We start from the raw sequence: 20,222 nt of genomic DNA, 5'->3' as shown, positions 1-20,222 counted from the left end.
AAGTCTTACCAAAATGGAGACATTCCTCTCTCAAGTTTTTTTTTATATCTTCAAATAATTTTTCATTCACTGGTTTTATGCTTAAATTCTCAGAAAATTATCTTATTTTCCATGTTTTAAAGTTATTAGGGTAAGGTAGTTCCATGTTTGCTTTGGATACTGTCTATATTGGACTGGTTATGTGAGCCCTTGTGTACTCAAGAAGATCCATAAATTTACTATCGAGAAGATAAGAATCATAAATGTGTTCATTAAAGCAGGCTGAAGAAAGACGTCTAGACCAAAAGAATCCTTATTAGTATTTTCCTATAGCACAACTGAGTAAGGTGATCTAGAAAACTCAACACAAATACAAATTTAACAAAAGATTCTTTTATCTATATTGTAGTTTTATATGGATTTGTCACTTTAAAGACCTACAGACTGCTAACATATGAAAACTAATTGCTTGATCATAAAGCAAAGTTACAAAATAGTTTTTATAAGTCAGCTTAGGCTAAATTTTGCTAGAGCAACTTCCAACAGAAAAATATCAGTGGTTTACTATAACAAAGATTTATTTTTCACTCAGTTTACATATCTATTATGGGTCTGATGTGACTTTATTCCAGGAGTCCTGCCTAAGATACTTCTAGTCTTTCAGCAGGTAAAAAAGATATGAATATTAAGGCACATTCTGGCCAAAAACTCTTCTCAGAAGTGACCCAGTTCACTTCTACTTACAAATCATATGGCCAAGCTTAATTCCACAGTACAGATAAGTGTATTTTTCCAGTGGGAGAGGAAACAAAGTGCAAGGAAACATGGTGAATATGTTTGACAATAAAGTGATATATCATACTCTCCTAGTCACTTACCTCGAAAACCAAAGTTACAAGTGTTTCCAAAAAGCATCTATGGTACCTACTATATCCTTCTTATTAGGCCTTATAAGCATGAATTATTAATATAGCACATTAATTGAATGTTCCATAAAAATTTTAAGATAATTAAGGTCCCTGTGGACTAACTTAGTGAATGGGAGTTGACATCATAGATCTGAAGTGAATTGATGAAGTAGCACTGCTATCCATGCCAAGTGACAGCTTGCTATTCTTCTGTCCTCTCCCTTTTAAAACAGGGGGACAAAATGGTTGCTAGATCACAAGCTGCACATCAAGCCTGTGTTTTGTTTGCTTAAGCAAAGAAAGCACGTCTCTAACAGTAAACAGATTTACCATTATTCACTGTTATTCTTCACAAAAATGTTTACCTTATGCTTGGTCAAAACAAGGCATGATAAAGAGGATGTAACAGAAATAATGACCTCTGCACAAAGAATTCACTTTGGCTAACTTAAGTAAAAGTGGTTTATTAGAGAATATTGGGTAGCCCTTGTAAGGCTGAGAGAAAGTGTAGAGGCTAGCGCTCTAAACTGAGAAACAGGATTGTCTTATTCGGGAAAGTGCTGCTGCAGCTATGAGAACAAACACCACCAGCAATAATGACTAAGAACTTGACTTTACAGCCACTTTCCAGCACCAGTGCCATTTCTGTGACAGCAAGTCATCCCTTTTCTGAAAACTAGATGCCTCTTCTGCCAAGAAAGCCAGATAGAATGGAAGCTCCATACTGGTCCTGTTTTCTCACACTGCTCACCTTTGAATCAAATTCACCCATAGCGCTCCTGGTCACATGCATGTTCCTAGCTGAAAGGGAGGTTTGGAACATGACATTCTGCTTTCTATGTCTGTGAGATATATAAACTTCACAATGAAGGAATTTCCCTAAATATAGTAAAACTATTATTAATTAGAATAATGAGCAATCATGAATATGTCATATACTTCTACACATGGAAGTAATGGACTAAATATACAAGAGAAAACTAAATGCTAAACCTACAAGAGAGAAGCTAACATGAGACAGAATGATTGGAACAACAGAACTCTGGAAAGCTTCAATAAAAGGAGACAAGTCTTTGAAAGCATTGCTCACCAGGTAAATTTAAAATAATATAATTGGGCAGCACTATTTACAATAGCCAGGACATGGAAGCAACCTAAATGTCCATCCACAGAGGAATGGATAAAGAAGATGTGGCACATATATACAATGGAATATTACTCAGCCATAAACAGGAACAAAATTGTGTCATTTACAGCGACATGGATGGACCTAGAGATTGTCATACTAAGTGAAGTAAGTCAGGCAGAGAAAGACAAATATCATATGATATCGCTGATATGTGGAATCTAAAAAAATAGTACAAATGAACCTTATTTACAAAATATAAATTGAGTCCCAGATGTAGAAAACAAACTTATAGTTACCAAGGGGGAAAGGCGGGGAGGGATAAATTGGGAGATTGGGATTGACATATACACACTACTATATATAAAATAGATAACCAACAAGGACCTACTGTATAACACAGGGAACACTATTCAATACTCTGTAATGACCTATATGGGAAGGGAATCTAAAAAAGAGTGGATATATGTATTTGTATAACTGACTCACTTTGCTGTACAGCAGAAACTAACACAACATTGTAAATCAACTATACTCCAATAAAAAAATTAATTAGAAAAAATAAAATAATCGGTTGTATGTTTGTAAAAGGGACAATTTGACCTTATACCTGTCAAATAGAAAACAAATCCAAATAAATCCAGACTTGGTAAGGAAACACTTTATTCAAAAGGACTATTGCAAAGAGATTGTTGCAAATAGAATGTTCTGACCATTAAGTCTGTAAGCATCTTGAGAACTTGGCAAAAGGAGCTTTTCTTCTATAGAGAGGAGTAAACAAATTGGGAATGGGGAAGAGGGAAGAAAAAGTGGCAGTCAAACAGATCAGGGAATGCTTTATTCTGAGTCCAGCCTATTCTCAGGAGATGTTGTTAAGGAGGGGCTGTATCTAGCTCAGACTGAGGGTGGGTCAAAGTCCAGGGACCAACCAACAGTTTGGTTAACAAGCATTTTGTTCTGATTGACAAAGGGGAGGAATAAGCAGTTCTGCTAATCATTTATGAGACAAAGAATGAGAATTTGAGAATTTGGAGAGTGTGTGCCTGGCCTTGTCATAGGTAAACAAGGGGAGCATTCTTGCATCTTACCTAAGTCGTACGGAGAAGGGTGGTTCTTTGCAGTAAACCCTTGTCCATAACAAAATGGTAGGGAGGATTCCCTTATCCTTTACTGTTTTTCAGGAACACAGAAATCAGCTCTAATTCAGCACTGTCAAATCCAATGCCCTAGCCAACAGAGTGTGGATACTACTCCACCCCTGCACTCTAGTTCTAGAGATTTATTCTCTCCAGAGTTAAACCAGAGAGGATATGCATTTGAGGATACCAGGCACAACTGAGAACAGGAGTGAGATGTTATAGTGAAAACATGGGAATTAAGTGAGACCTGTTAATAGAATGGTGAGAACCCACTGCTCCCCACAAGCTCCCTTCTGCATTTACTCTGAGAAACTATAAAATAGGTCCTAACTAGCCCAGGAGCAAAGGCCTACAAATACTGCCATTCATAGAGCCCCTGATGAAATGACTGGAATCCTAATCCACCAATTTGTGAAGACTGATATTTTTTAAGGCACATCCATGCAATCAGCATACTTTTATCTCACTCCTAAATATAAATGGACAAACAAGGATTCTGATACTTGGGAAAACCTCTAACAAGAAAAGTGTGTGTGTGGGGGGGGGGGCAGAGATGGAGGGAGGAAAGAAGGAGGGAAGGAGAGATAAAGAAGAAATTTATTAAAAACAATTCAGGGAAAAGAAAATAATAATAATATTTTTAGAAAAATAAGGAAATATTAAATCTATTGAAGAAGTAATAAATGCCATCAAATTAAAAAAAAGTTGAGAGACCAAGAAATGGAATAAAAATGTCAATAAAAATGTTTAGAAGATATTATCAAGGAAGTATTTCACAAAATAGAAGAAAAAGAGTTGCAAAATAGGATGAAGAAAATTTTTTAAATTAGGGGATAAATCTGGGATGATTAAATCTGAATAACAAGAGTTGAGGAAACAAAGAAATGGAGAAAAAAAAAAAGATGTCAGGGAATTATAAAAGAAAATTGATCCAGAAAACTTTCCAGAAGTAAAGGACATCAATTGCTTGAATTGAAGGGGCCCACTCAGTGACCAGAAAATTAAAAGGAAACAAACACACACACAATTATAAAACACCAATAATAAAGAGAAAAGTCTTAAAATATAACGGGGGGGGTGTATGAGAACAAAAATCACGGATCAGAATGGCATTGGATGCCTCACTGGCAACATTGGAACTAAAGAGAGGATAATGAAGAAACACCTAACATTTTTAAGGACAAATTATTTCCAACCTAAAGTATTGTACCCAATCGTATTATCAAATATGAGGATAGAATAAAGGTATTTTACAATGTCAATGGTCACTCTCTAATAGATAAGGAAAATTACTGGAGGATCTGTCGTACCAAAAGTTAGAAAGTAAATGATGAAAGAGCAAGAAATGGAATGTAGGAAATAGGGGTACAACACAGTTAAGTGGTGAATGAAACTCTGAGGCTGATGCTGAAGGGAAATTCCAGAAAGACAGCTGTAAGCAAGCCAAGAGAATAATTAGTCCAGATTGGAGAAGAAGGATGGAATGTTTAAGGAGAGACAAATCCAAGAAAATGGTGAAACTGATAGGATATTTGATGCATTTGAACACTTGATTGGAAGTTTAAAGCTCTATTGAAAAGATTGGAGATGAGTTCATGGGGAGATATTTAAGTAAACATGTGATTATGTTATAAAGAGGCAGATCTTATAATTAAGTTCTACACTAAATACTTTGGAATTTATAGGGGGAAACAAATCTGCCTGTGGAACTCCTTGCAAAGAAGATGTGACCATTCATTCAATCACTTATTCAACAAATGTTAGTTAGGGTCTAATACACATCAGGCATTACTCTAGGTGCTGGGAACACAGCAGGGAATAGCACAAACAGTTCAGTTGGGGAGAAGGAAAATTAACAAAATGAATAAATAAATGTTAAACGCTAAGAAGTAAAATAAAGCATCGTTTAGAATGCCAAAAGGGTGAAGCATGGGAGAGGAGAGTGGGACTTAAAGGAGCAGCCATTGATGGATAAGGGAGCCTGCTAGGCTGAAAAGGGAATCCATCGTTTAGAAGAGCCTGCCAATTGCACAACTATCCATTATGCTGCTCCATGGATGATTCAAGCCACTTGTTCTGAGATCTGGGAAAGTCTTGTCAGTCCTATAACTGACTGAATAGCAGTATTTTCATCATCCCAGCCAATCGTTAAGCACCAACTGCAGACATCTATTGGACTGTTTCCTAGAAACAAGCCTTTCGGGTAGTTCTCGGACCAGGGAATTAGCTTGAATAATTTTGGTTGAAGTATTACCTCAAATTGGTCATAATTTGGTATAAAGATTTTCCAAATGGACTTTGTTATCAACAGATATGAATTTAAAATTCTAGCTCTGCCATTTACTCTCTCATTGATTTTGGACAAGCTTAGTGGACTAGGTTCCCCAGGCTGCAGAATGTAACATGGAGTTTGGCAAACAGGATGTTTAGTAAGGAGTCCCCTGGGGATCAACAGCTGGGGAAGGAAGGGGAACGAAGAGGGATTAGGTAGAGGGAAAAGTCATGCTTCAGTGCCATCTTGGAGACCCCAACCATTCCCACTGGGAGCTTGGGCACTGGGAAAAACCCTTCAGAAATGTCCCAAGTTGGGCCAAGATAGGTATTTTTGCACTCATTTTTTTCCGTTTATTTGAAAGGAGATTTATCAAGTACAGAAAATCCATTTGATTGTTTGACAGAACTAGGGTTATGTTAACATATGGATACAATATACTGGCATAGATTATTTTGAAACATTCTGAATAACACAAAGGTAACAAAAATAAGGAAGTAACCTTTTACATAAAGGGAGATTTTTCCACCTGGGGATTTTACATCAGGATGAGAAATTTAGCCACAGCTAGCATTTAAAGGCTACCCTGAGTGCATTCAGATATTTGAAACTATTTTTAGGCCTCATTGTCTCCCTGACAATGCGTTTCTATATTGAGGTCATAGGAAAATTGGAAACCATCCTGTATAGAAGTTGCATTTTAACTTGTGGCTTATAAAATACCCATTTCTAGACAAAAACAAAGCACTGTAATCAAATTTATTTAAAAATAAAAATGCTGCTTTGTTTTTAGAGGAGGATGTGCTATAACTACCATTAATAATTCAGTCCATTAATTATAGAAATAAACTAATGGTTTTCATTTTTTCTTTCATGAGTCATAAGACCAAATAAGACTAATATTTAAAAGAAATGAAATCTAATCTGCAATTGTTGTTCTTGCAGATATACGCAAATGGAAATTCCTCACTCCATACATCAATAATTGACAAAATTAATTAATAAATCTATATACTGACAAATATGAACTGATAAACCTCTGTATATTCTATACTGTTCTGGGCATTATGATGAAATTCACCTTAAATATAACATATAGTCTCTGTCCCTTATATTCCTTATTACATAGTTATTCAAGACCCAAAGAACCTGAAAAGAGTACAGCCATCCCTTGGTATCCATGGGGGATTGGTTCCAGGACCCCTGCAGATACCAAAATCTGTGGATGTTCAAGTCCCTTATATAAAATGGTGTAGCATTTGCATACAACCTATACACATCCTCCCATACACTTTAAATCATCTGTAGACTACTAATAAAACTTAATATAATGTAAGTGCTATGTAAATAGTTGTAAATACAATGTAAATACTATGTAAATAGTTGCCAGGGTATAGCAAATTCAAGTTTTGCCTTCTGGAACTTTCTGGATTTTTTTTTTCAAGTATTTTCCATCTGCAATTGGTTGAATCTGCAGATGTGGAACCCATGGATACAGAGGGCTAATTGCATAGTTAAAAACTGATATGTATCTGTCAGGGTTTTGTGTTGCAAACTGAAACTGACTTTGGCTTACTTAAGCAGAAAATAAATGTATGGCAAAGATATCTGTCAGCTTACAGAACTGACAGGACGTCTGGAGAACCAAGCTCAGAAAATGAAAGTACTGGGAGGCTTGTATAAGAATAAAATGATACAAGCTTTTCTCACTGCTGCTGAACTCAGCCCCTTGTGCCAGATGCTTCCATAGCTGTACATCTAATTGTTCCTTTCCTTCACATTTGTGACACTCTCAAAATTCACGTTCTCTAACCAGTTAAGTTGCGTTGTGTTGGTTGCCAGGGGCAGAAAAAAGGAGATTCTCCTTATTTGGTCTTTTCAGTGGGAGTTTGGGTCCTGTCCTTCACAAAGATTCCAGTTAGGGACAGTTACTCCAAACTAAAGCGGATAATTGGGTGCTGGGAAGTCAAAAAATGACAAATGTTTGCTACAATGTGAGCATTTTGAAGTTTGTTGGAGTCCAGTGGACAAAGATGAATAAAGATGGAGTAGCCAGTAAAGGACTTCATGGAGAAGGAATGAATTAAGATGCATTGGCCCACTGTTTGACACTGGGGTGAATGGAGTAGGGCAAAGCTGAGGAGAAGTGAAGCTTGGCAGTCTTGCATGTATCAGAAGCCCTGATTGCTGCAATTCAAGGAGAACCAGTGATGAGATCTACAACTTCCTGACATGCTTTTAACCCTCCTTCTTCTGCCACTCTGAGTGGGTATGTGCCCCCAAGTCACGATGGGTCATTATTCTGCAGCCTGGTCATAGAAACCCAGGTGTTTGCAAGTTTGATGAGACCATGGAGATCACCTGGGCTGAAAGAAGTTCCTTATTTTACAGAGGACAGATCTGAGGCCCAGAGAGGGAGAGTTACTTACTCAAAACTGGTCAGTCAGCAGCAGAGTCAGAATCAGAACCCAGCAACTGGGCTCCAAGGCAGGTGCTCAGTCTACTAAATTTGTTAGGTCTGTCACATCCTCATTACACCAAGGGCCACTGCCTTGTTCAGGTCCTCACTTTGACTGTCGCTTTGGCCTCCTAAACTGTCTGTCCCTCTTGGGTTACTCCAGCTCTCTGCGGCTGTCAGATTTATCTTTAAAAATGGAAGAACTGACCATGCCTTAACCTGCAGTGATTTCCCAAATGAACGAAGTTCAGACTCCTGAGCCTAATTCCTGAGGTGCTGGCTGCCCCTTAGACCTGCAATACCCAAGTTTCACTCTGAGAGTCAAGTCCTTGTCAAGCTCCTTCCATTGTTTGTAGTTGCATATGCTTTATCCTCTCCCTGTAATTCCTTCATCCCTTTCCTTTCTGTGAACTTCTTTACATTTCAATAATCAATTCAAATCTAATCTTCCCAAAGAAGATATTGTTGAGTATCCCACAAAAGCTTTGGCATAGCCTTTTCTATGGTCCCATAGCATCCTCATACACATAGCCATTGCAGTCCCAACTGAGTGTATTTGTTTAAACATTTCTCTTCCTCTCTCTATTTGAAATGTCCAGGAAACATATTGAATCCTCACGCCCAGGTCAATTTTTAGAAAACAACAGGCATTCAGTGAGTAATTCTGAATAAGTAATTGAATCAATCCACCTTTCATAACTTCCAAGAACTTCTATGGGCCCAGGAACACGGACTTGAGAAACATCTTCTGTGTTTTGACTTAAATTTCACCTGCACCGATCAAAGATCATTTACACTTCGAAGTTCTAACCCAATTTTAACATCTTTAGCCTTTTACAAGTCAAAGAGTAAATGTTTCCACAAATATAGCTTTGTCAGCATTTTCATTTTGAGAATGGACTCAGTTTTACACATTTTTTTATGAGAAGATGGTTCCCCAAACTGAATTAATACAATAATCTATTAAGACTCTGAATCATGTCATGAGAAGTAGGTCCAAAATAAAAGTTGAACTCCTTAAAACTAACTAGTGTAAGGATTTGAGTACTTTTAATATATAAATTCTAGAGGCTTGCGGCACTGTTTAATTTCTAATTTATCAGTGTTTTATGTACTAAACAGACTTTAATATGGTGACTGTTCAAGAGAGCTGTTAGTAAGAACTATACTGTTATACCTTCCCTTTCCCTTTCTCTACTTCCTAACACTAACTTAAAGGAGTAAGAAGTAAAGAAAAAAGAGAGAGGAAGAGCTAAGAGCAATAGGAAATGACTGGCAAAGTGAGCACCTGGGAGAATTCAGTGTCTCAGCCAGAGTTATTCTGATTTCAGAAGTGTATGGATTTGGGAAATAAAGATTTTACAGAAGTGCACAGGTTCTTGAAGAATAGAGCTAAACTCTTATTTTCTATTCCAGTAATAAGTGGCATATGTTGCCCCCATCAGAATCTGGGAATATAAAATGACTAAGACCAGTTACAACACTAAATACCACAATGGCATGAAAACCACATTGACGAGTTTATGAGGGCTCTTCAAGGACAGCTGTGCCTCCCTGCCACCTTTCCATGGAATCCAAATCAATAGAAAATGGCATTTCAGCATTGCACTCCTGCGAATATTAAATATCAAATACTCCCAATGCTGGCAGTGAGTGAGCCGCATTGATTTTTTCTCCCAACTCCACTAGCATCCTGCTAATGACGCCTGCCTCTGTGGACTTTTACTGTATGTGCTAATATGCACCACGGGAAGGATGCATCATATCAGAACACCTAACCCTGTGAGAGCAGTTTGTGGATAAAGGACATGTGCTCTTAGAACCACAGCCCCTATTAAAACATCTGACTTAGGAAAGAATCATACCTGCCACAAATTTATATCTTATCAAAGTGAGTTTGCATCTTTGGAGGTCTGTGTTATGTCAGATCTATGTGTGTTATAGAGGTATAAACTATATAATAAAAGATATTGAAGAGATAGTCCTCAATAAGGCTGTAAACGATCCTCTAAAGCAGTGATTCTCAAACTTGGCTGCACATTGGAATCACCTGCAGAGTTATAAAACTCTGTCTATTGGACCCAACCCACAGGGATTCTGATTTAATGGTTTGGGTTGTGTCCTTAGCATCCGGATTTTTAACTATTTTCCAAGTGATTCTAATGGGCAGTCAAGGTTGAACACTACTGATGTAAAGAGTATGTGCTCTAGTTCAAGTCTAGAGAAGGTATTCTTCCATCACATTAGTCACTGATTACGATTATATTTGTTTGTGCCCTGGTTCCCTCACACTCATATTCACATGCTTGATATGCTTACCCAGCATATAGTACTGATAGTGCGTGCGTGCATATGTGTGTGTGTGTCTGTGTGTGTGTGTTTAGGGGAGGGGCGTGTGTACCACCAGAATTTGAGAAGGAGCTAGTCATTTAGAGTATTTTGCTTTGTTCATACTTAACTTGATACTTTTCTGGAAACTTAAAATGAGCGTAGACTATTTCAGAAAATGTTGGTGACAGATGGTCATCTCTTTAGACTATTTATTGGTATAAAACTGGAATTGATTGTCAGCTTGAACAATGAGTAGGCTCGTCATTTAAAACAAATGGTTTGGGACAACAAGAAGTGCTTGGTCTACTTCCTGGAATTCACCATCTGGGTGCTCAGCTGACTACAGAGGAAGATGGCTTAGAAGGGTAGAGAGACCCTTCCTACCTATTTCCAGTACCGTCTGGCCTGCTTTTCCTAGAATCAAAATATATACTGACTCTAATGAGGCCATAAGAGGGTCACAACTGAATCAGACAATTGTTCCAAAACCAAATAGTTTGGGATGGGGTGTGGATGGGGAAGGGTCTAGCACCACTGCTGTACTGCACACAGAGACACGCCATACTGCCTGGGTCACTGTGAGCCGTGAGCCGTGGGTGAAGGATGGGAATGGAGGGTCCTCCCAAGACACTCCAGAGGCCTCCTCAAGCAGACACATGATCTTTCTCAGTGCTCCTAACTTGCTCATTCCAACTCCTTTCCCTCATCTTCTCTCATTCAGCAATTGGCTTTCTGTGCTTTCAATTGCTCCAATCTTCCAGGCTATCATCTCAGCCTAAGGAAATCAATTTGGCCCCTTAAAACTTGCAAATGTGGCACTTTGGTTACAATGAATGTGAATGGCATTTGAACTGCCCAGTTACTGCTGGTTCTGCCCAGAGGGTTAGTGGTGAGGGGTTTCCTTTGGTCCCAAGAATGGGGTTTGAAATAGTGAAAGGCTTCCACTCTATTTCTTTTTCTTTAAAATATGCCTGAAATTATTCATATCTCAACTTGCAGGAGACAATTTCCTTTCAAATATTCCCACCTGGGTCACAAAAGAAATTCTTCTTCCTTATCTACTTTGACTTTGACCTGATTTCTAACTAAACAGCATCTTCTTATATTAAGAGACTTTTTCCCCTTTCCCGGATCTGGGGATGTTATAAGTTTTCTTGTATTAACTATTAATGAAGGGCATCATGCCCAGATTGCTTCACTCTGATCTCTAAATCCAATGTGTCTAAGAGAGGCAGAGAAACCTCGGTTCACCCCCCCACACTACATTATCAACATAGTCCACCATTTTTTATCACTGATGTTTACTTAAAGGTATGGAGTTCAGTCAGAAAATGACAGAGGATAATAAAGTAAACTGCCTACTGCTCAAAACAAATATTATCTATATGATGAATATAAATGCAAAAGGACAGAGACTCACTTGCAATTTTAACAGGAACAATAGGTTCCACAACTACCTCACTATCTATGCTTTTGTAGCTAATAATGATGACAAATCTCTCTTGGTACTCTTTTGTAAGAAATAAAAAGCCAATAATTAATCTGTCATCACACACACAGACATAATAAAGGGATTATCACTTAGCATAGGGTCCTGTGTAGAATAGGCATTCAAGAAATACTTGTTTAATGCATGGAAATCAGAATATTTTGCTAGAGTAATTATGACTTTGGTTTTGTTCACAATTTTGAAAGTACTGCTTCCAATGAGTGGAATCAGCTACTGAGCATGTTGACAATTTGAAGACATTTGTGACCCACCTTCATTTGATTACATTACAAAATGAATTGCTTGGAATCTTATGTGTGTACAGAATGCAAAAAGTGGAGAAAACACCGTATGGATTCAAACTGTTCAAGATCAAAGACATGAATAATCTTTCTAAAAATGAAAAAAATTATGGGGAAAGCTCATTCACTTGAAAGAGGACAGCTGTCATTTTCTTAGCTATCTTACGCGCAGTATATACTAAAGCCTTCTGTATGGAAAAAGAAATGGATGTAAGACTGCTACTGATCTTCTGGGATTAGTAGATAATGAAAAAATTAGAAAAGAGTGAATCCCACACTAAGCTACCCGTACATACATGACTAAGAAGCCTGAATTTGCAATTCAATCTTAAGGGAATAAGATTTCCCCTTCTCAAAATGACTCAGGGAACAGGTAGTTCTATATCAAGCATCTGTTGTTACAACTCCTCCTTTACGTTATTTGCAACACATCACCAGATACGACCATTTTTGGAAAAGCATTTGAATTTACCTACCTCTGTTGAGATTAAGGAAACTGTCAAAAGGAAATAGTTTGGTTTGTGATGGCTGCAACTCATTATATCAACATAAACCACATACCCCTAACACGTACATGATTTAGGCTGAAATATTAGAAAAATTATTAAGGGTGCTATCTTAGTCTTCTAAGGCTACAATAACAAATATCATAGATTGGGTGGCTTATAAATAACAGAAATTTATTTCTCACTGTTCTGAAGGCTAGGAAGTCCAAGATCAAGGTGCTGGCAGATTCAGTGTCCGGTGGGAGCCCACTTCCTGGTTCATAGACAGCAGTCTTCTCACTGTAGCCTCATATGTCCTAAAGGGCAAAGGAGATTTCTGGGTTCTCTTTTATAATGGTACTAACCCCATTCATGAGGGCTCGGCCCTCATGACCTACTCACCTCCCAAAGGCCCCACCTCCAAATACCATCACACTGGGCTTTAGGATTTAATATATGAATCGTGGGTGGGATGGACACATTTAGTCTATGGGAGATGCCCTGACATAGATTGTTGGCCATTAAGAGTTGCTGACTTCTCATTTCATGTTCTGCTCTAGGAGTCAATTCCAATAAATGGCATTGGATATCAAAGTTGGCCTCAATCATATTTGTCCAGCCTCAGTTGAGAAGTTATGTCATAAAAAAGACAATTTTCAGAAAATAAGCCTTAATTTATCTTCTTCAATCAATTATATCACAAGAACTAAATCTTCTTTAGGAACCATGAATCTAGATAAGGTGGTTCCTGGCACATGAATTTTTGATTGTTGGGGGCAGTAAGCTACAAGGAACATGTGAAGAAAAGAGTATGTTTGGGACCCTGTCATGCCCAGGGGTATGCTACCTATGGGTGCTAAAAATGCATCAAACATAAATGGGCAGATGAAGCATACCTAGAGAAAAGTTGGTGTCAAACCTAGGAAATTTGGGACCATATATATCAGGAGAAACAGTAAGATAAAGAAATGATGATAAAATGAAATAAAAAGTTTGTTAAACAAGAGAAATAAAAGAGAAAAAATAAATCTAGGAGAGAGGTAGGGTCAGATAGGAAAATAGTTTGTTCTTTTGTTCTTGGAATTATTACTCTATATCAAGCTCTATATTAAGTATTCAGAAAACTTAATGGACAAGAAAGTTATGGTCTCTGTCCACAAGTCCTTGGGTGAGTCTTTTATTTGGGATCCTACTTAGGTCATCTCTTAAATGTCAGGTTCAGCAATGTATTAGGGTCAGAAGACCTGTTTCTTTCAAGGCACAAAGTGCCTGTAGGTCACTGTGCAAACATTTCTTTAAAGGTGACTTGACAACAGTAGTCCAATTAGTGATACCCTTTCTGGAATCATTAGACTTCTTTTTTGCTGTACTTGTAGCTATTTATTTTTTATACCTCTTGAGGACTCAGCAGGTAAGAAAGTAAAGGAAGGGCTTCCCTGGTGGTGCAGTGGTTAAGAATCCGCCTGCCAATGCAGGAGACACAGGTTCGAGCCCTAGTCCGGGAAGATCCCACATGCCGCGGAGCAACTAAGCCCGTGCGCCTCAACTACAGAGCCTGCGCTCTAGAGTCTGTGCTCCACAACAAGAGAAGACACCGCAATGAGAAGCCCGCGCACCGCAAGGAAGAGTAGCCTCCACTTGCCACAACTAGAGAAAGCCTGCGCGCAGCAACAAAGACCCAACGCAGCCAAAAATAAATGAATAAAATAAATAAATTATAAAAAAGAGAGTAAAGGAAAAAATTTTTCTAGTATGTTACGGCATCTAGTGAGAATTCCACTATGACAGCCTTGCAAAAGGAATCTCCTTGTTTGGAAAAATATATACCAAATAGAAAAAAAAAAAAAAGATATACCACATTCACTCAAGTGTATAGTATTTGGATCATTCTATAAGGTTTGATCCTGTTAAGGTCCCACTGTTGCTGACTTTAACAATTCTAGGAAACTAAAAGGTTAGTCAGAGACATGCAGTAAAAAATAAATACTGCATTTTAAAATCTTGCTCTTTCATTCTTTTAAATTTGTTTTTCTTCTTCTGAGCAAATCAGAACAATGTTCTGCTTGAAAATAAATTCCCATGATGAAGAGTAGTTCTTGGGAAAAAAAAAAATCAGTAAATCCAGAGAATTGGTGGTGTTATCTGGGCAGTTGGCCAATCACTATGTTATCTAGACTTAACAACGCATGCAGTGATAACACCAGATGGTCCATTTTCCATCTGTCCAGAGCCACTCAAATTCTTTCCAAAGAGAAACATTTGGGGATTCCCAACCTTGATATGCCCAAAGACAAACTGTGAAATGCAAGTGGAAAATAGGAAGAATGAAAAGTTCCCTTAAGGGTGCTTTTTTGTAAGTCACCAAAAATTAATGAGAATTCGCACTGTGATTAAATTGCTAGTACTCTTTTGGGTTACCAATGAATATTGACCAATAATCATTCTATTCACTGTGTGCTCCTCAGCTTAATAGGGAGTGTTAATCCCTCTCTTATCAGAGTTTCACTCAGCTGCACACACTGAGATTGCTCAAATTGTATGCTCAGCCACATCTAGTTTCTGATCTTGACTAGATTTTGACCACAGCTGGTAACCTATTAGCTTCATACCCAGGTCTGGCAAAATATATTGCCTCTTTAATCCTCGTATCTGATGTACCAAGGGTGCCCGAAGCTGCAGGCTCCCTACATTTGAGTTTCCCAGACACACAGTGGCTTCTGCTCTGGTTGCCTATTCTGTACTCTAGTTTTCTTTCTCTCCCTCCCTCCCTGCCTTCTTTTTTTCCTTCCTCCCTTCCTTCCTTCGTTCCTCCCTCTTCCTTTTTCTCCTCCCTTCCTTCCTTCTTTCCTTCCTTCCTCCCTCCCTCTCTCTTTCTTCCCCTCTCTCTCTCCCTCTACCTCTCTCTTTCATAAGGCTAGTTTGCCTCCTTTCAGTTAAATCCTGAGGGACTTTAACTCAGATCTTTCACAGATAGCTGTTCAGCTCTCTGCTTCTCTTAGCAACCTGCCTACCCCAGTCATTAGTGAAGGGATGCCAAGACACAGGAAGGGATGCTCAGGCCATTCTGGACTCCTGAGGTCTTCTGCCGATGTCCCATGGGGTGACAGCCTATAAACCCCTCCCGCTTCTGAAGAAGCACTGACACAGAAGCACCTCACAGGACAGCCAAATGAAAAGACGGCCCCTTTATAGTCCCACCCACTGTCAGTGAGGCACACCAGGGCAATATACAGGATAGAGGATTTTATCCATCACACACACTATATTTCATTTCCCTTTTTGCTGCTTTCTTCCTGCCTGTGCTTAACTCCTTAAAGATACATTCTTGAATTTTATGCCCAGACTTCTACACTATTCTCCTGATTCCCCAATTTTGGCTCATTTTGGGGGGTACAGCACTCTGGAATGAAAACTATAAATAGTGACACCCCGTTTAGCATGCAGCAGGTCTTGGCTACTTCCTCCTCTTATTCCTATCCTCAAAGGCAGTGTCCTTCACAGGTAGCCCTGGTCAGCAAGCTGTACATAGAGAAACAGTTCTTCTGGTTGGTAAAATTGACACTGATTGAAGAAAGCTAAATGGGAAAACAGTAAAAAGTTAATGGTTAGACTAAACTACCATTAATTTTTCCAAAGTATTCTACAGTCTATGATTCTATAGAAATGTATGCTATATAGGAACTGATGAAGATGATTTCTGGTCAAGAATTCAGGATTGGGGAGTTCCCTGGCGGTAGTTAAGAATCCACCTGCCAATGCAGGGGACATGGGTTCGAGCCCTGGTCCGGGAAGATCCCACATGCCGCGGAGCAACTAAGCCCATGCACCACAACTACTGAGCCTGTGCTCTAGAGCCCACAAGCCACAACTACTGAGCCCACATGCCACAACTACTGAAGCCCGTGCGCCTAGAACCCGTGCTCTGCAACAAGAGGAGCCACCACAATGAGAAGCCCGCGCACCACAATGAAGAGTAGCCCCCGCTCGCCGCAACTAGAGAAAGCCCGCACGCAGCAACGAAGACCCAACGCAGCCAAAAAAAAAAAAAAAAAAAAGAATTGAGGATTGTACCCATAAGTTTGGAATGATTTATTCAAAGGTTGTTAGGTTTAAAAGGGGGACCTCATTTCAAGGGATTAACAAAAACAGAATTTTCAGGGTAAAAAGATAAAGAGAGATAAGGACAAATATGTTATTGACACTTTGTAGGCAGAAATGTTGAAGGTTACAAGTTTATATCCAACCCTGGGGTGCTCCTGAATTTCTGTGAGTGACAATGCAAAATATCTAAAATGGCAAATGGAAAATAATTTTAAATTATATCGTGGTTTAGAGAAAGCCAGAGTCAGGACTTGGACAAGGAGCTTTGCATGAAATCTAGCACTGCCACAGAAAATATGGCTAGACTTGGCAACTGGCTGTTCATGTGGGTGAAAAGAAATTAAATGTAAAGCTGATCTCAGGGCTTCAGAATTTAGAATGTCTGGCTGTAGGTGATCCCTTGAAGATAGAGGGTAGGGAATGTATAGATAGAAGGTTCTGGGTCTACTCCCCTTGAAAAAATTCTTACTAAATGCATTTGCTGTATTCTCTCTGTGACAGTTATTAGTGAATATTTTAAAGCCTACATTCTACTAATGATAACTCTATTTGCATAGCTTATACCATACATTTCTTTATAAGAACCGTTGGATAAATGAGAGTATCAGATAGGCGTCCAGAAGTAGAGAAAAGCCTCCATCAAATGGTCAAATTTAACATAATGAATGGACAATTTTCATAGGTTTGGGCAGGTTTAAAGAACAAACAAGCAATTATGAAGTCCCCAAAGACTAATGTCAGCTGAGAGGCATTACTTCTTATGCCTGAGGTGGCACAGAGAAGAAAGGGTGTTAGGAGAGTCTGGTAAGAACTAGTCATGCACACTAGCGGCTATCAGAAATGAGGCATGGCCTTAGAGGGACACAGGTATTGCCAAAACCCTGGTGACATAAGGAAGGATCTGGTGATGGGAAGGAAATAAATCAGCTGTGTTTCTGTATGCTAACAGTGATCTATCAGAAAGAGAAATTAAGTCAACAAATCCATTTACAATAGTATCAAAAAGAATAAAATACTTAGGAATAAATTTAACTGAAGAGGTGAAAGATTTGTACACTGAAAACCATAAGACATTGATGAAAGAAATTGAAGAAGGCACAAATAAATGGAAAGATACTTCACGCTCATGGATTGGAAGAATTAATATTGTTAAAATGCCCATAATATCCAAAGCCATCTACAGATTCAATGCAATCCTTATAAAAATTCCAATGGCCCAATTTCATTTCTTTTTATGGGTGAGTAATATTCTATTATATATGTGTACCACATCTTCTTTATCCGACGTGGATGGACCTAGAGTCTGTCATACAGAGTGAAGTAAGTCAGAAAGAGAAAAACAAATACCGTATGCTAACACATATATATGGAATCTAGAAAAATGGTACACATGAATCTATTTGCAGGGCAGGAATAGAAAGGCAGACGTAGAGAATGGACGTGTGGACACAGCGGGGAAGGGGAGGGTGGGCTGAATTGGGAGATTAGGTTTGACATAAATACACTACCATGTGTAAAATAGATAGCTAGTGGGAACCTGCTGTATAGCACAGGGAGCTCAGCTCGGTGCTCTGTGATGACCTAGATGGGTGAGATGGGGGGGGGAGGTCGAAGAGGGAGGGGATATATGTATACATATAGCTGATTCACTTCACTGTACAGCAGAAACTAACACAACACTGTAAAGCAATTATACTCCAATAAAAAAAAAATGCCAATGGCATTTTTCACATAGAAAAAGCAGTTCTGAAATTATTATGGAACCACAAAAGATCCTGCATAGCTAAAGCAATCTTGAGAAAGACGAACAAAGCGGGAGGCATCACACTTGCTGATGTTATTATATATATATATATATAAAATATATATATATTATATATATATACACATATTATATATATAACATATATAAATAAAATATATAATTGAAATATATAAATTATATATATATATGCATAAATAAAATCATGTCTTCTTTATCCATTCATTGTTGATAGAAACTTAGGGTTTTTTCCCCGTATCTTGGAAAAATGCTTTTCTTATGGAAAATGCTGTAATGAACTTGGGAGTTCAGATATCTCTTTGAGATCTTAGTTTCATTTCCTTTGGATATGTACCCAGAAGAGAGATTGCTGGATCATATAGTTAGTTCTATTTTTAATTTTTTGAGGAACCTCCATAATATTTTCCATAGTGGCTGCCTGATATACATTTTCATCAATAGTGCACTAGGGTTCCCTTTTTCCACATCCTCACCAATACTTGTTAACTCCTGTCTTTTTGAAGATAGTCATTTCAACAAATGTGAGGTGATATCTCATTCTGATTTTGATTTGTATTTCCATGATGATTAATGATGTAGAGCACCTTTTCATGTAGCTCTTAGCCATTTGTACATCTTCTATGGAAAAATGTCTATTCTGTACCTCTGCTCATTTTTTGATTAGACTGTTTAATTTTTGGCTATCAGGTGGTACAAGTATATGTTTTGGATACTAACCAACCCCTTATCAGATATATAATTTGCAAATATTTTCTCTCATTTCATAGGAATGGAATTTTGATTTTGTTGTTGGTTCTCTTTGCTGAGAAGGAGGTTTTTAGTTTGATGTAGTCCCACTTATTTTTGCTTTTGTTGCCTTTTGACGATCCAAAAAATCACTGCCAAGACCAGTGTCAAGGACCTTTTCTCCTATGTTTATTTTTTGGGTTTTATGGTTTCAGGTCTTAAGTTCAAGTCTTCAAACCATTTTGAGTTGATTTTTGTGTATGGTTTAAGGTGTACGGTATCTAGCATGGATAGACCTTGAGGACAGTATGCTAAGTGAGGTAAGTCAGACAGAGAAAGATAAATACTATATGATAAAAGAACCCAATTAATAGAAATAGAGACTAGAATGGTGGTTACCAGTTGCTGAGGGGTGGAGGAAATGGACAGATGTTGGTCAAAGAGTACAAACTTCCAGTTATAAGATGAGTAAGTTCTGGGGATCTAATGTACACCATGGTGATTATAGTTAATAATACTGTATTATATGCTTGAAGGTTGCTAAGAGAGTAGCTTTTACATGTTCTCATCACAGAAAAAGAAATGGTAATTATGTGATGTGATGGAGGAGTAAGCTAATGCTATGCTGTATAATCATTTTACAATATATAATTGTATCAAGTCAACACACTGTACATCTTAAACCTATACAATGTTATACGTCAATCATATCTCAATAAAGCTGGAAAAAATATAAATAAAATTAAAAATTCAGTTCCTTAGTCACACTAACCACACACAAAAAATGCAATCACATGGCAAGATGCTCAAAATTAAATACAATGAAAGAAATACAAAATTGAAATACAACTTTCTCTGTTTAGATGGGTACATAAAATCCAGGTTTGGTTAGGGATGTATAGACAGGAGAACAATTTTAACCCAGCAGACGGTAAGTGTTGGGGCTTTCTATTGAGAGGTTTTCTTGGTGAGAAGATGCAAATAAGTCATAGAATCTGTCAAAATGTCCATATGGTGACAAGGGAAGATTACCCAACTTACCCTTTTGACTGGTTTTCAAGCAGCTTTGGGCTACAAGCCTTAAGTTGTATATTGGTTAAATCCATGAGTCACCCAAGATATA

The 20,222-nt window shown here is 38.1% G+C and overlaps 1 pseudogene across 2 annotated transcripts in view; it reads right to left on the bottom strand.

The window, feature by feature from the left end:
- LOC309621122 (melanoma-associated antigen B16 pseudogene) overlaps positions 1-20,222 on the bottom strand; it is a 416,880-nt pseudogene that overhangs the window by 359,384 nt on the left and 37,274 nt on the right. The window contains exon 3 of one of the 2 annotated variants that reach the window (XR_014249875.1): positions 12,696-12,806. The product of XR_014249875.1 is annotated as a melanoma-associated antigen B16 pseudogene (transcript). Of the gene's footprint in view, positions 1-4,197; positions 12,807-20,222 lie in introns of those variants that run through there. The other variant, XR_014249876.1, reaches the window with a different exon arrangement.

Source organism: Balaenoptera borealis (genome assembly GCF_965194805.1).
Source record: "Balaenoptera borealis genome assembly, chromosome: X".
Classification (NCBI taxonomy): domain Eukaryota; kingdom Metazoa; phylum Chordata; class Mammalia; order Artiodactyla; family Balaenopteridae; genus Balaenoptera; species Balaenoptera borealis.
Note: the sequence above shows the minus strand (reverse complement) of the source record. Positions and strands in the feature narration are given on the sequence as shown.